The following is an 11,989-nucleotide window of genomic DNA, read 5'->3' as shown; positions in this document are numbered from 1 at the left end:
CGTGTTTAGGTCGATCCCCGAATTTTCGAGATAATCGGCCGATTGCACTCGACTCGACTTTTGAGATAGTCGGGTCTCGCGAAACCCGACTCGACACTAAAAAAGTAAAAGTCATTTAACCCTAGTGCTGACGATGCCATTATCAGCATGACAATTCTGGTGATTTACATGCTGGAGCACACCTTACACAATGTTCGGAGTCAGGTGGTGGAAGAGGAGGAGGAGGAGGAACAGGAGGAGTTGTATGCGGCAGGGATAGTATTTCCAAGCTCAAGAAGGTTGGCAGCACCAAGGCGGTGGGCATTGGAGGCTGGGGAGAGGGATTACCGAAGGCGCATGGTAGCAGCCAAACTGTTGAGGAACATGCAGGAGGCCAGGAAGAAATGGAGGATGAACTGGAGCTGGGTATGGAAGTCTCATCAGATGAGGGAGACCTTGATCAAATTTCTGTTGTGCGAGGTTGGAGGGAGAGGGCAGACGAAGGAAACATGATTCTCACCTCGCCACCACCAAGACAACAAGGACTTTGTCCTCCTGGACGCGCAAGACACATGAGTGCCTTCTTGCTGCACTACTTGCAACATGACCCTCGGATTGTCAGAATCCGAAGTAATGCCGACTACTGGGTTGCCACACTCTTAGCTCTCTGGTACAAAAGCAAATTTGGAAAAATAATTCCTGCCATAGAAAGGGATTCACGCATGCAGGATTATCAGCAGAGACTGTTACAAAATCAAACATCTGCTTTTCCACAAAACACCAGTGGTGCACGTAGTCAGTCTCTGAGTTCTAAGTTGCCAACCGTGGGACTATCGAGTCATCACTCAAACCGTAACAGTAACATTGTATCTGGTGGTAACAGCAATTTTTTCCAATTGTTTCAAGATTTTTAGACCATCCTTTGCAAGGTCACAGGAGACAAGAAGTCTGACGCACAGCCAACGCCTAGAGAGGATGATACAAGAGAATCTCCAAGTTAACATCGATGCCATGACTGTGGAACTGGACCCTTGCTCATTTTGGGCATCCAATCTTGAAAAATGGCCTGAGCTCGCCACTGACGCCTTGGAGAGATTTTGTTGTGCCCCGCAGCCAGCGTTCTCTCTGAACGTGTGTTCAGCGCTGCTGGTGGTGTGCTGACAGATAAGCGCACATGGCTATCTGTGACAATGTAGACAGACTAACGTTCATCAAGATGAACAAATCCTGGATCCGCAAGGACTTTTCTACCCCTGTGTCATCTTGGGGAGACTAAAAGCTTGATGATTTTTGAAAATCACCTCACCAACTGTTTTAAAAAAACTCTGGCGAAATTGATGTCACTTAAGTGGTGTCTGTGGCTGAATTTTTGGAAAAAATGGAGACTCTTTATTTAGTCCCCTTGCTGAGTTTTACATGACGTTGCCGTCATCAATTCCAGGCGGGTGGGGTTGTCTGCAGAGTTGTTTACTCATAATATGGCCTCGGATTCAGAGGTCTGCTCCAAAGCTTCAGTGTCTGCTAGTCAGCAGAGTAGCCCAGCCACCCACTGCCTGTTTACCTAAGTACTATTTTTAACGGCATCTGGCCCAGGAAATCCTTTTGGGCCTAGTAGAATTTGGTGCTTCTCGGCAGCGTACTTCACCCATGAAGCAAGCTACACCACCTGTTTACCTAACTACTATTTTTTAATGGCATCTAGTCCAGGAAATCCTTTTGGGCCTAGTAGAATTTAGTGCTACTCAGCAGCGCACCCCACCCATGAAGCAAGCTACACTGCCTGTTTACCTAAGTACTATTTTTTAACGACATCTGGCCCAGGAAATCCTTTTGTGTCTAGTAGCAATTTCTGCTACTCAGCAGAGTACCCCACCCATGAAGCAACCTATACCAACTTCTTTCTTTCTCAATCTAACCCCTCAGCTCTGTGGTGTCCACTCTCCCTCCAGCTTGACCCGCCTGATTGCCTCGTCAAAGGAGGTACAGTACATAGTACTGTACTTGGTTCCACATCGATGTTGTTGTTTACTGACCTGCCCCTTGGATATGACAAATGGTGGATTAGTCTGAATGTATTGGGTTAATTTTTTGGCACAACTCCCAACGGGGTACCAGTACGTCTTCTAAGGAAAGTGTTCTGAATGGACCCACCGCCATTCTACCTAAAGATAATATATTTTTTTTCTTTTTTTTGTCAAGATGTCTGGGTGTTGGTAGAGTGATTTTAGATTTTTACTCCAGCCTTTCTTGATTTTAGAAGTGCATGACTTACCTATATCTGTGTCTCCTCCTCCTTTTACTCCTCAAACTCTTTTCTTTTTGCATGACTATATGTAGTTGTGACTTTTCCATGTGTTTATTGTGTCTTCTGAGCAGTTTGTCAGCTTTTGGACACCTTTTAAGGTGTTTTCTATGTGTTTTCCATGTGTTTGTGTTTGCCTGCCATTTGTTTCAATGGGGTTCGACGGTGTTCGTCGAACGTTCGACGAACATTCGTCGAACACGTCCCTGTTCGATGAACCAAACCGAACACGACCACTAGGGAGGTGGCTCAACACTAGTTACTACATACCACTGGGATAACCAAACTGAAGTTAAACATTTTTTTTTCCCAAAAAGGTAAGTCACTGACTCATGGTAGCAGCAAACTCAGTGTTCTATCATCTCTTTAACCCTTTACCGGCATCGGACGTACTATACCGTCCGATGCCGGCTCCCCTGCTTTGATGCAGGGCTCCGCGGTGAGCCCGCACCAAAGCCGGGACATGTCAGCTGTTTTGAACAGCTGACATGTGCCCGTAATAGGCGCGGGCAGAATCGCGATCTGCCCGCACCTATTAACTAGTTAAATGCCGCTGTCAAACGCAGACAGCGGCATTTAACTACCGCTTCCGGCCGGGCGGCCGGAAATGACGTCATCGCCGACCCCCGTCACATGATCGGGGGTCGGCGATGCTTGTGAATTGTAACCATAGAGGTCCTTGAGACCTCTATGGTTACTGATTGCCCGTCGCTGTGAGCGCCACCCTGTGGTCGGCGCTCACAGCACACGTGCAATTCTGCTACATAGCAGCGATCAGCAGATCGCTGCTATGTAGCAGAGCCGATCGTGCTGTGCCTGCTTCTAGCCTCTCATGGAGGCTATTGAAGCATGGCAAAAGTTAAAAAAAAAAGTTTAAAAAAATGTGAAAAAAATAAAAAAAACATAAAAGTTTAAATCACCCCCCTTTCGCCCCAATTAAAATAAATCAATAAAAAAATATCAAATCTACGCATATTTGGTATCGCCGCGCTCAGAATCGCCCGATCTATCAATTAAAAAAAAGTATTAACCTGATCGCTAAACAGCGTAGCGGGAAAAAAATTCGAAACGCCAGAATTACGTTTTTTTCGTCGCCGCGACATTGCATTAAAATGCAATAACGGGCGATCAAAAGAACGTATCTGCACCGAAATGCAATCATTAAAAACGTCATCTCGGCATGCAAAAAATAAGCCCTCAACCGACCCCAGATGATGAAAAATGGAGATGCTATGAGTATCGGAAAATGGCGCAATTTTTTTTTTTTTTTTTTTAGCAAAGTTTGGAATTTTTTTTCACCACTTAGATAAAAAATAACCTAGTCATGTTTGGTGTCTATGAACTCGTAATGACCTGGAGAATCATAATGGCAGGTCATTTTTAGCATTTAGTGAACCTAGCAAAAAAGCCAAACAAAAAACCAATGTGGGATTGCACTTTTTTTGCAATTTTACCGCACTTGGAATTTTTTTCCCGTTTTCTAGTACATGACATGCTAAAACCAATGATGTCGTTCAAAAGTACAACTCGTCCCGCAAAAAATAAGCCCTCACATGGCCAAATTGACGGAAAAATAAAAAAGTTATGGCTCTGGGAAGGAGGGGAGCGAAAAACGAACACGGAAAAATGAAAAATCCCCCGGTCATGAAGGGGTTAATGTACATGGGCACCGATATGTGGTTGCATTATTGTTTAGGTGTTATTAAAGTTAGGTATAACTTAACAAATATTCAACACAAAATTCAATACAAAATTTAACGAGACAGAAAATTTCCTGTATATTTTAACTCTGTTCAGAAACTTTAACATCTAAATGTAACATCTTTTTAATATATGTGTGTGTGACTGTTGTTCACATCACATTTTACATTCTTTTTGGTAGACTTTCTTTCAGGATTTTTTTAAAAGAATACTGCAGAGACAGATTTTTTATCACATTTTCAAGTTTAAAGTAGTTTCTTCTTCTAAGTTATCTCTGGCCCTTGGAAGGCACGTGCATTGTTCTGAGATAGAGAAGCTTCTTTGTTTGACAGGAAAATCTTGAAGTTCAAGCAGTAAACTAGTCAATATTTTTGTGAAGAATCAATCATAAAAATGTTAGCGGAAATTTCACAATACATACAATGTGTTTCACTATATAAGCATCTTGGTGTCTTCAATTAAAAGTATGGGTTAGTAAAATAAATAAAACTAAATCCCCTTCCCAAGTTGAGTTCACACGTACATGTATTTTACATACTGTATTTACAATGTCTCTCTCTTTTTTTGACTGATAGTTAGATATATTTTTTAAGAAACATTCTCTGCTTTGTGATGAATCTCAGACTCAGGCTCACGAGTCCTTATAGCCCTACTTTACACATTGAAAGATCATTTCTTTTTTTGTCTTTTTTTTTTTTTTCTTTTCAGTAATGCCTCTTTAAAATATGCATGTCCTTTCACATCAATGGAATTCAACTTTAATCTGGAATCAAAAGCTTGAGAATTCTAAACCTTCTACATTATTACTTTTTAAATAGCTGTGTAAAATATATTTTTAGAATCAATGAAAAGACTTTATTAGTCAAAAATAGAAGTAGTGCAGAAATCTGCTAAACATTTGTAAATAGTGCAGAAACCTTTTACAATACAGAATATCCTCAAATACGAAAAAAAAATCCATACACTGAACACAGATTATTGTTATCAGATATTCATGTTAGTGCTTGTTGCCAGATAAATAATTTATGAAGAATCATAGTACACATACGCTGATTTAAAGTTATGGTAGTCTAACTTCCCCAGTGTGTGCTGATTGCTGCACAAATTAGACCAATGTACATGAAACTGTCACTTTCAGGATCACACCAACTAGTAGAACTTTGTTCATGCATTATAATACCTATATTATATTTACTTTTGTAAACAAATTAAGACAAGAATATTTACTGTTGCATCTACACAAATTAAATAAGATTTTGATGGCATTATAAGAGATGGCCTGCAAAAACATATTTAAGATAATAATATAATAATTGCACAGCAAGCAGGGGGGTAAATCAAGCTACTTAATGCAGTCTGAAGCATCTCCTTAATGATGGCATTTTGCTGCCCGCGAGGACTAAGATTCTGTCATTCTCCAAGCCAGTTGTCAAGCTGACAGTCAGTTTAGAGAACTTATAAACACCAGAACTCAATCCTGAACTCTCTGATGCTGATGACACTTTACTGTTAATGTTTACTTCACAGAGCAGGTGGTCAGCTATATGGTAACAAGGGTTGAGCGAAACAGATCGGGACTTTTCAAAAGTCGCCGACTTTTAGCAAAGTCGGGTTTCGTGAAACCCGACCCGATCCCACTCTGGGATAATGTTGAAAAGCCGGTAATTCAATTCATTTCTCCTGCCTAAACCCGACATGATATGAGACATGGTTTACATACAGTAAACCGTGTCATATGCCCCTTTTTTTGCATATTCCACACTACTAATGTTAGTAATGTGTATGTGCAAAATTTGGCCGTTCTAGCTATTAAATTAAAGGGTTAAATGGCGGAAAAAATTGGCGTGGGCTCCCACGCAATTTTCTCCGCCAGAGTAGTAAATCCAGTGACTGAGGGCAGATATTAATAGCCTGGAGAGGGTCCATGGTTATTGGCCCCCCTAGCTAAAAACATCTGCCCCCAGCCACCCCAGAAAAGGCACATCTGGAAGATGCGCCTATTCTGGCACTTGGCCACTCTCTTCGCATTCCCGTGTAGTGGTGGAATATGGGGTAATGAAGGGTTAATGCCACCTTGCTATTGTAAGGTGACATTAAGCCAGATTAATAATGGAGAGGCGTCAATTCTGACACCTATCCATTATTAATCCAATTCTATGAAAGGGTTAAAAAAAACACACACACATTATTAAAAAGTATTTTAATGAAATAAACACACAGGTTGTTTTAATATTTTATTGCTCTCTCAATCCACCTGAAGACCCTCGTTCTGTAACAAATTAAAAATAATAAACCAACAATATACATACCTTCCGTTGATCTGTAACATCCCACACTAAAAGACCAACGCAATACCACATGGATCAAAGTACCGAAAAATTATACAGAGGCATGGGATAAATAAAATATGGCTTTATTAATGGAATACCTATGATTACACAAGAATCAAAAAAAGAATTTATATATTAAAAACATAAATAATTAATTACGCGCACTAACAGGATATAGAAAGCTGTATATATTTTTTACAGCAATGACACCACCTAAAATACCAGGATTATATTTAAGATAGACTGTACAAAAAAAATTTTTGAGATAAAAAATGTGGAAAAGCAAAACCAATTTTTTATATATGTAAAAACATAGAGTAACCAAGTGCAAAAGATAAATAGTTAATAACAATGTCTCACACCTTTAGTGTTATTGCACAAATATATCCCTGCCATAAAAAAAGTATGTGGCCAAATACTGAAAGGACAGCATATAGCTGACCTTAGATGTCTCACACAAGACAGTATATAAAAAAGTGAACCAATAAGGAAAGCAGCCACGGAGATAATAATAATGTGCCAGTTTCTGCTAAAGAATTGGAAAAAAAAATATATAAAGTGCACAAGTGCGGTTAAATTTAACACATGATTGAAAAAAGTATGGCACCCACAACAAAAAACGTGCAGCAATACAGCCAAAGATTAAATTTGTATATACCTGAGGGGGTTAATCCTGTGTATGCACTCACCCGACGCGCGTTTCGGAACGTTACTTTTCCTTCATCAGGGGTTTCATCCCAACTGTAAATCCATCTGAAGGGGTTAAAATATTTTACAGGCAGGAGCTCTGCTAATGCAGCTGTGCTCGTGGCTGTAAAACCCCGGGGAATGAAGGTAATGTAGGTCAATGACCTATAGTTACCTTCATTTGCGGTGATGCGCCCTCTGCTGGATGTCCTCATATAAACTCGAGCCTGGGAGCTTTCCAGGAAAGTTCCCACACTCGAGGTCATTTGAGGACATCCAGCAGAGGGCGCATCACCGGGACTGAAGTTTACTATAGGTCATTGACCTACATTACCTTCATTCCCCGGGGTTTTACAGGCACGAGCACAGCTGCATTATAGCAGAGCTCCTGCCTGTAAAATATTTTAACCCCTTCAGATGGATTTACATCATGGGACGTGACAGATCATCGGATGGTATGTATATTGTTGTTTTTTTATTTTTCCTTTGTTACAGAGCGAGGGTCTTCAGGTGGATTGAGAGTACAATAAAATATTACAACAACCTGTGTGTTTATTTCATTAAAATACTTTGTAATAATGTGTGTGTGTTTTTTTAACCCTTTCATACAATTGGATTAATAATGGAAGGGTGTCAGAATTGACACCTCTCCATTATTAATCTGGCTTAATGTCACCTTACAATAGCAAGGTGACATTAACCCTTCGTTACCCCATATCCCACCGCTACACGGGAATGGGAAGAGAGTGGCCAAGTGCCACAATAGGCGCATCTTCTAGATGTGCCTTTTCTGGGGTAGCTGGGGGCAGATGTTTTTAGCCGGAGGGGGGCAAAAACCGTGAACCCTCTGCAGGCTATTAATATCTGCCCTCAGTCACTGGCTTTACCACTCTGGCAGAGAAAATTGTGCGGGAGCCCACACCAATTTTTTCCGCGATTTAACCCTTAAATTGCCTTTAACCCTTAAATTTAATAGCTACAGGCAATTTAAGGGTTAAATCGCGGAAAAAAATTGGCGTGGGCTCCCGCGTAATTTTCTCCGCCAGAGTGGTAAAGCCAGTGACTGAGGGCAGATATTAATAGCCTGGAGATCTGTATGATGCGCCTATGACGAAACCCGACTCGACCTGAAAAAATGAAAAGTCGCTCAACCCTAATGGTAACTGCTCCATTGAAGCCAAAGAACCATGAGTGTTGTTGTTGAGGGGAGTTCTTATGAGGGGACAGTTTGAGGGAAGAAATAGTGTGAGGGGATATTAGGGCGTTAAAAGTGTAAAGAGACAGCATTGAGGAGAGTGTAAGGGGTCAGTATGGGGATAAAAGTTTTAGGGGATAATATGGAGGAAAAGTGTGAGGGGACTGAATGGAGGGAAAAGTGTGAGAAGTGATTATGGGGGAGAATTGTGATAGGAAAAATTATGAAGGGAAGAGCAAAGGGACAGTATGGGGAGAAATGTGTAAGGGCCCAGTATGGAGTAAGAAAAGTGTGAGGAGACACAGAATAGTGAGTGGGTAGTGTATAGAGAAGGGGAAGCATGAAGAGAAAGTGTGAGGGCACAGCATGGAGGGAAAAGTATGCAGAGTGGGGGGTTGTAAGGAGTGGCATCATATAAACTGCAGTGGGGACAACAGTGTGAAGAGGGGAACAGTGTGAGAAGAATAGGATAGTATTGAGTCAATGAACCATAAAAAGTGAGCATGAGGGTCATCTTTTCTTTAGAGAGTACAGTAAATGGTAATTATTCAGAATTACAGTATAGGCAGGATTTTTTTGTTCAAAAACATTATACTGACTGTGTTATTTGTAAGAGGACCATAATTGGAAGGTGCTCAAGAAAACCAGAAAAAATGAAGGTCTGCATTGAAGACATGTGGATGTGAAAAGTGATCATGGTGTCTGGACAAGATAGACCAAAAAACATAGAAGGGAATGTAAATGTTTATTTGTAATATTGAATGTGTTTCATCAGTACTGTGATTCCTTTTGGTCTACAGTCTAATGATGCCTGTCAACAACAACTCCCAGAATCTCCTTATCATTGTTAGAAACATGCTGGGAGTTGTAGATCCATGTGATACAATTGTATATGGGATTGACCTGACATTACAATTGATCGCTGTACTAAGATTGAAGATGTATTCATATAGTGTTGGTGTTTATAGTGATGTGCTTATGTACTGTTAGTGGTTCTGGTAACACATGGTGATTCCGGGGATCTATTTGTTTAATGGTGTGCTGGTGGTTTTTGTGATGTATTCACACCCTGAAGTTTGTTATTGCAATGTTTTCCTCCACTGTTGGTTATTTTAGTGATGTATTTTAGTACTAATTGTGTATTTAGTGTTCCATTCATGTGATGATAATGGTTTTGGTGATGCTGTATTCATGTACTGATTGGGGTTCTACTGATATATTTCTACACTGTTAGTGGTTCTGATATTGTATTTCTGTGCTGATGGAGTTTGAGATGCTATGTTTCTGTAATGTTTGTGAATCTGCTGATATATTTGTGTATGGTTGATGGTTTTCGTGCTGTTTTCATGTACTGTTATTGGGTCTGATCCTGTACATATGCAGCAATCTATAAATTATCAAGCAATCTGATACAGGATTATCCTTATATGACCACTCATTTGATTTTCATACTTATGGTCATATGCCAACTAGCTTCTCTTCATGCTTCTTTGAATGAAGCAGGAGCTGAAAGTTTTCACTGAACATTGAGACAATTAGAAAAAGCAACTAGTCATTTCATCAATATAAGAATACAGATCGCATATGAGTGGTCACATGATGGCTCAAACAAATTGAGCTATGAATAGGAAGGGGCGCAAAACTATTTTTTTTGCAGAAAAACCTACATTCACCTCTGCCTTACAACAGAACAGCCGTGTACTGAAGCTTCAGATGTAGATGCTAGCAGACACTCTATGAATATATGGAAAAAATGGTTAAGGAAAAAAAAACAAAGAGTCATTGTAAATGATACATTCTATACATGGGAGAAAGTCAGTAGTAGGGTACACAAAGATCTTTTTTAGGAACAGTTATTTTTAATGTTTATATTAAGGACCTCGTGGATGGGATTGAGAAAAAAATTTCAGTCTTTACTGATGACACAAAATTTTGTAGGATAATAAAAGTTGAGATTGACTGTAGCGTCATGATTGAAAACTATGTATCACAGACATGGATTACGACAGACAGGTGAGGGATAAGATTGTTTTTATATAATTTGTTTTACAGGAGATTATGGGTTCAATGGAATAGGCATATTGTGAATAGTTTTGTTGTATATAATTTTCTGTTTTTTTTTACAGGAGATGATGGCTTCAATGGAAGGGGCGTTAGATGAGTATAACTGTTTGTTATTTTTAAATAAAAAAAGTAAGAGGCTGTTTTTTTATTTCAAATAAATGGCTTTATATTGGCTGTGTATTTATTTACAAGACCATAAGATTAGTAATAGCGAGGTTTCTTATAGATGCCTCTCCATTACTAACATGTGGGCATGATGTCACCTGACAATACAAAGGTGACTTCAACCTCACAAATATTAACCCCACTTGCCACCAACATGGGGCAAGTGGAAAGAGCCTGGCAAAGCATCAGAATTGGCTATCTAATACATGCATTTTTTCTGTGATGGTTACAGGCTTCTATTTTTTAGGTTGTGAGGCCAATATCCATTGCCTCATATCAATCTGAGAAGACCAACACCCTGCTGTCTGCTTTAGCTTGGCTGGTTGTCAAAAATGAAGAGGACCTGACAATGATTTTTTAATTATTTATTTAAGTAATTTTAAAAATGGCATGGGGACACCTCTATTCTGGATAGCTGTCAGCTTTAGCATGACTGGTTGAAGGTTGCAACCCACAGCTGTCAGTTTTGCCTGGCTGGTTTTCAAAAATACAGGTGAACCCATGTAATTTCTTTAATTTACTTATTTATATTGCAGACTGTAACTGATGAATACTCCCATGAGCGGTGCCTGCTCTCACTGTTACTAGCAGAAGCAGGCATAGGCTGATGGAAGTAGTAGTCTATACAGCCGGCGCCTGTGACTGGAGGTAAACTTTTTTTTACACAGCTGTGGGTTCACACTGCCATCTGACAGCATGGGAGCTGCTGTTCTTTGACTGGTGGTAATAATCTTAACGCCAATCAGAGCCACCAGTGTTTATCGCGCTGTCATGCAGATGACAGAGTGAGAAATTCCCGATGTTCAGGGTGCCGAACCCAAACCATAACACAGACTTTCTGAGTCGTGTATGCAAACATTAGATGTTCGCTACGGAACCTGAACTTTACAGGTTCACCCATCTCTAATTATAACCACTCAATAAAACACTTATAAGGTTTCATCTTGAATATGGGACCCAGTTTGGGGCTGCACATTGTAAAAAGGATAATTGGATTTTAAAGTCAGTACAAAGGTGGGCAACTAGATTATTGCAAGAGATGGAAGACCTCTCCTATAATGGGAGATTAGAAAAGCTAGGCTTGTTTATTTATATGTATAAAAACATGTGTGATCCAGACAAAAGACTGACACACAATTTATTCCTCTCAAAGACCTGACAGAGGACAAGAGGATATTCATTGTGTATGGAGGATAGACAATTCTAGCATCTAAATAGGAAAAGGAACTTTACTGTTAGAGTAATTAGACTGTGCAATGCCCTAATGCAAGAAGCAGTAGAGGCAGATACTATATCAGCCTTTATAAAAGGCCTAGATGCTTTTCTTACAATATATGGCATTGTTGGGTATAAATAATCTAACATAGAACATGTGTAATTGGTGGAGAAAGGTTAAACTTGACAGACTTGTGTCTTTTTTAATCTATATAACTATTTAACCATGTAACTTATTGGAGATAGTTTTATTTTTATAGAAAATTATTTATGTTGCTAAAAAAAATTAAACTATTCATGATGAAGTTAAGCACCACATAGTAAAACTTTTTTTTAAATTTTTTAAACCAA

At 39.7% G+C, this 11,989-nt stretch overlaps 1 pseudogene; it reads left to right on the top strand.

Moving 5' to 3' along the window:
* Positions 1–383: 383 nt before the first annotated feature.
* The window catches only part of LOC138643360 (polymerase delta-interacting protein 3-like), a 31,118-nt pseudogene continuing 19,512 nt past the window's right edge, over positions 384–11,989 (top strand).

The sequence above is a fragment of the Ranitomeya imitator genome, chromosome 6 (genome assembly GCF_032444005.1).
Source record: "Ranitomeya imitator isolate aRanImi1 chromosome 6, aRanImi1.pri, whole genome shotgun sequence".
Lineage (NCBI taxonomy): Eukaryota > Metazoa > Chordata > Amphibia > Anura > Dendrobatidae > Ranitomeya > Ranitomeya imitator.
This window is presented reverse-complemented; position numbering and strand designations above follow the sequence as displayed.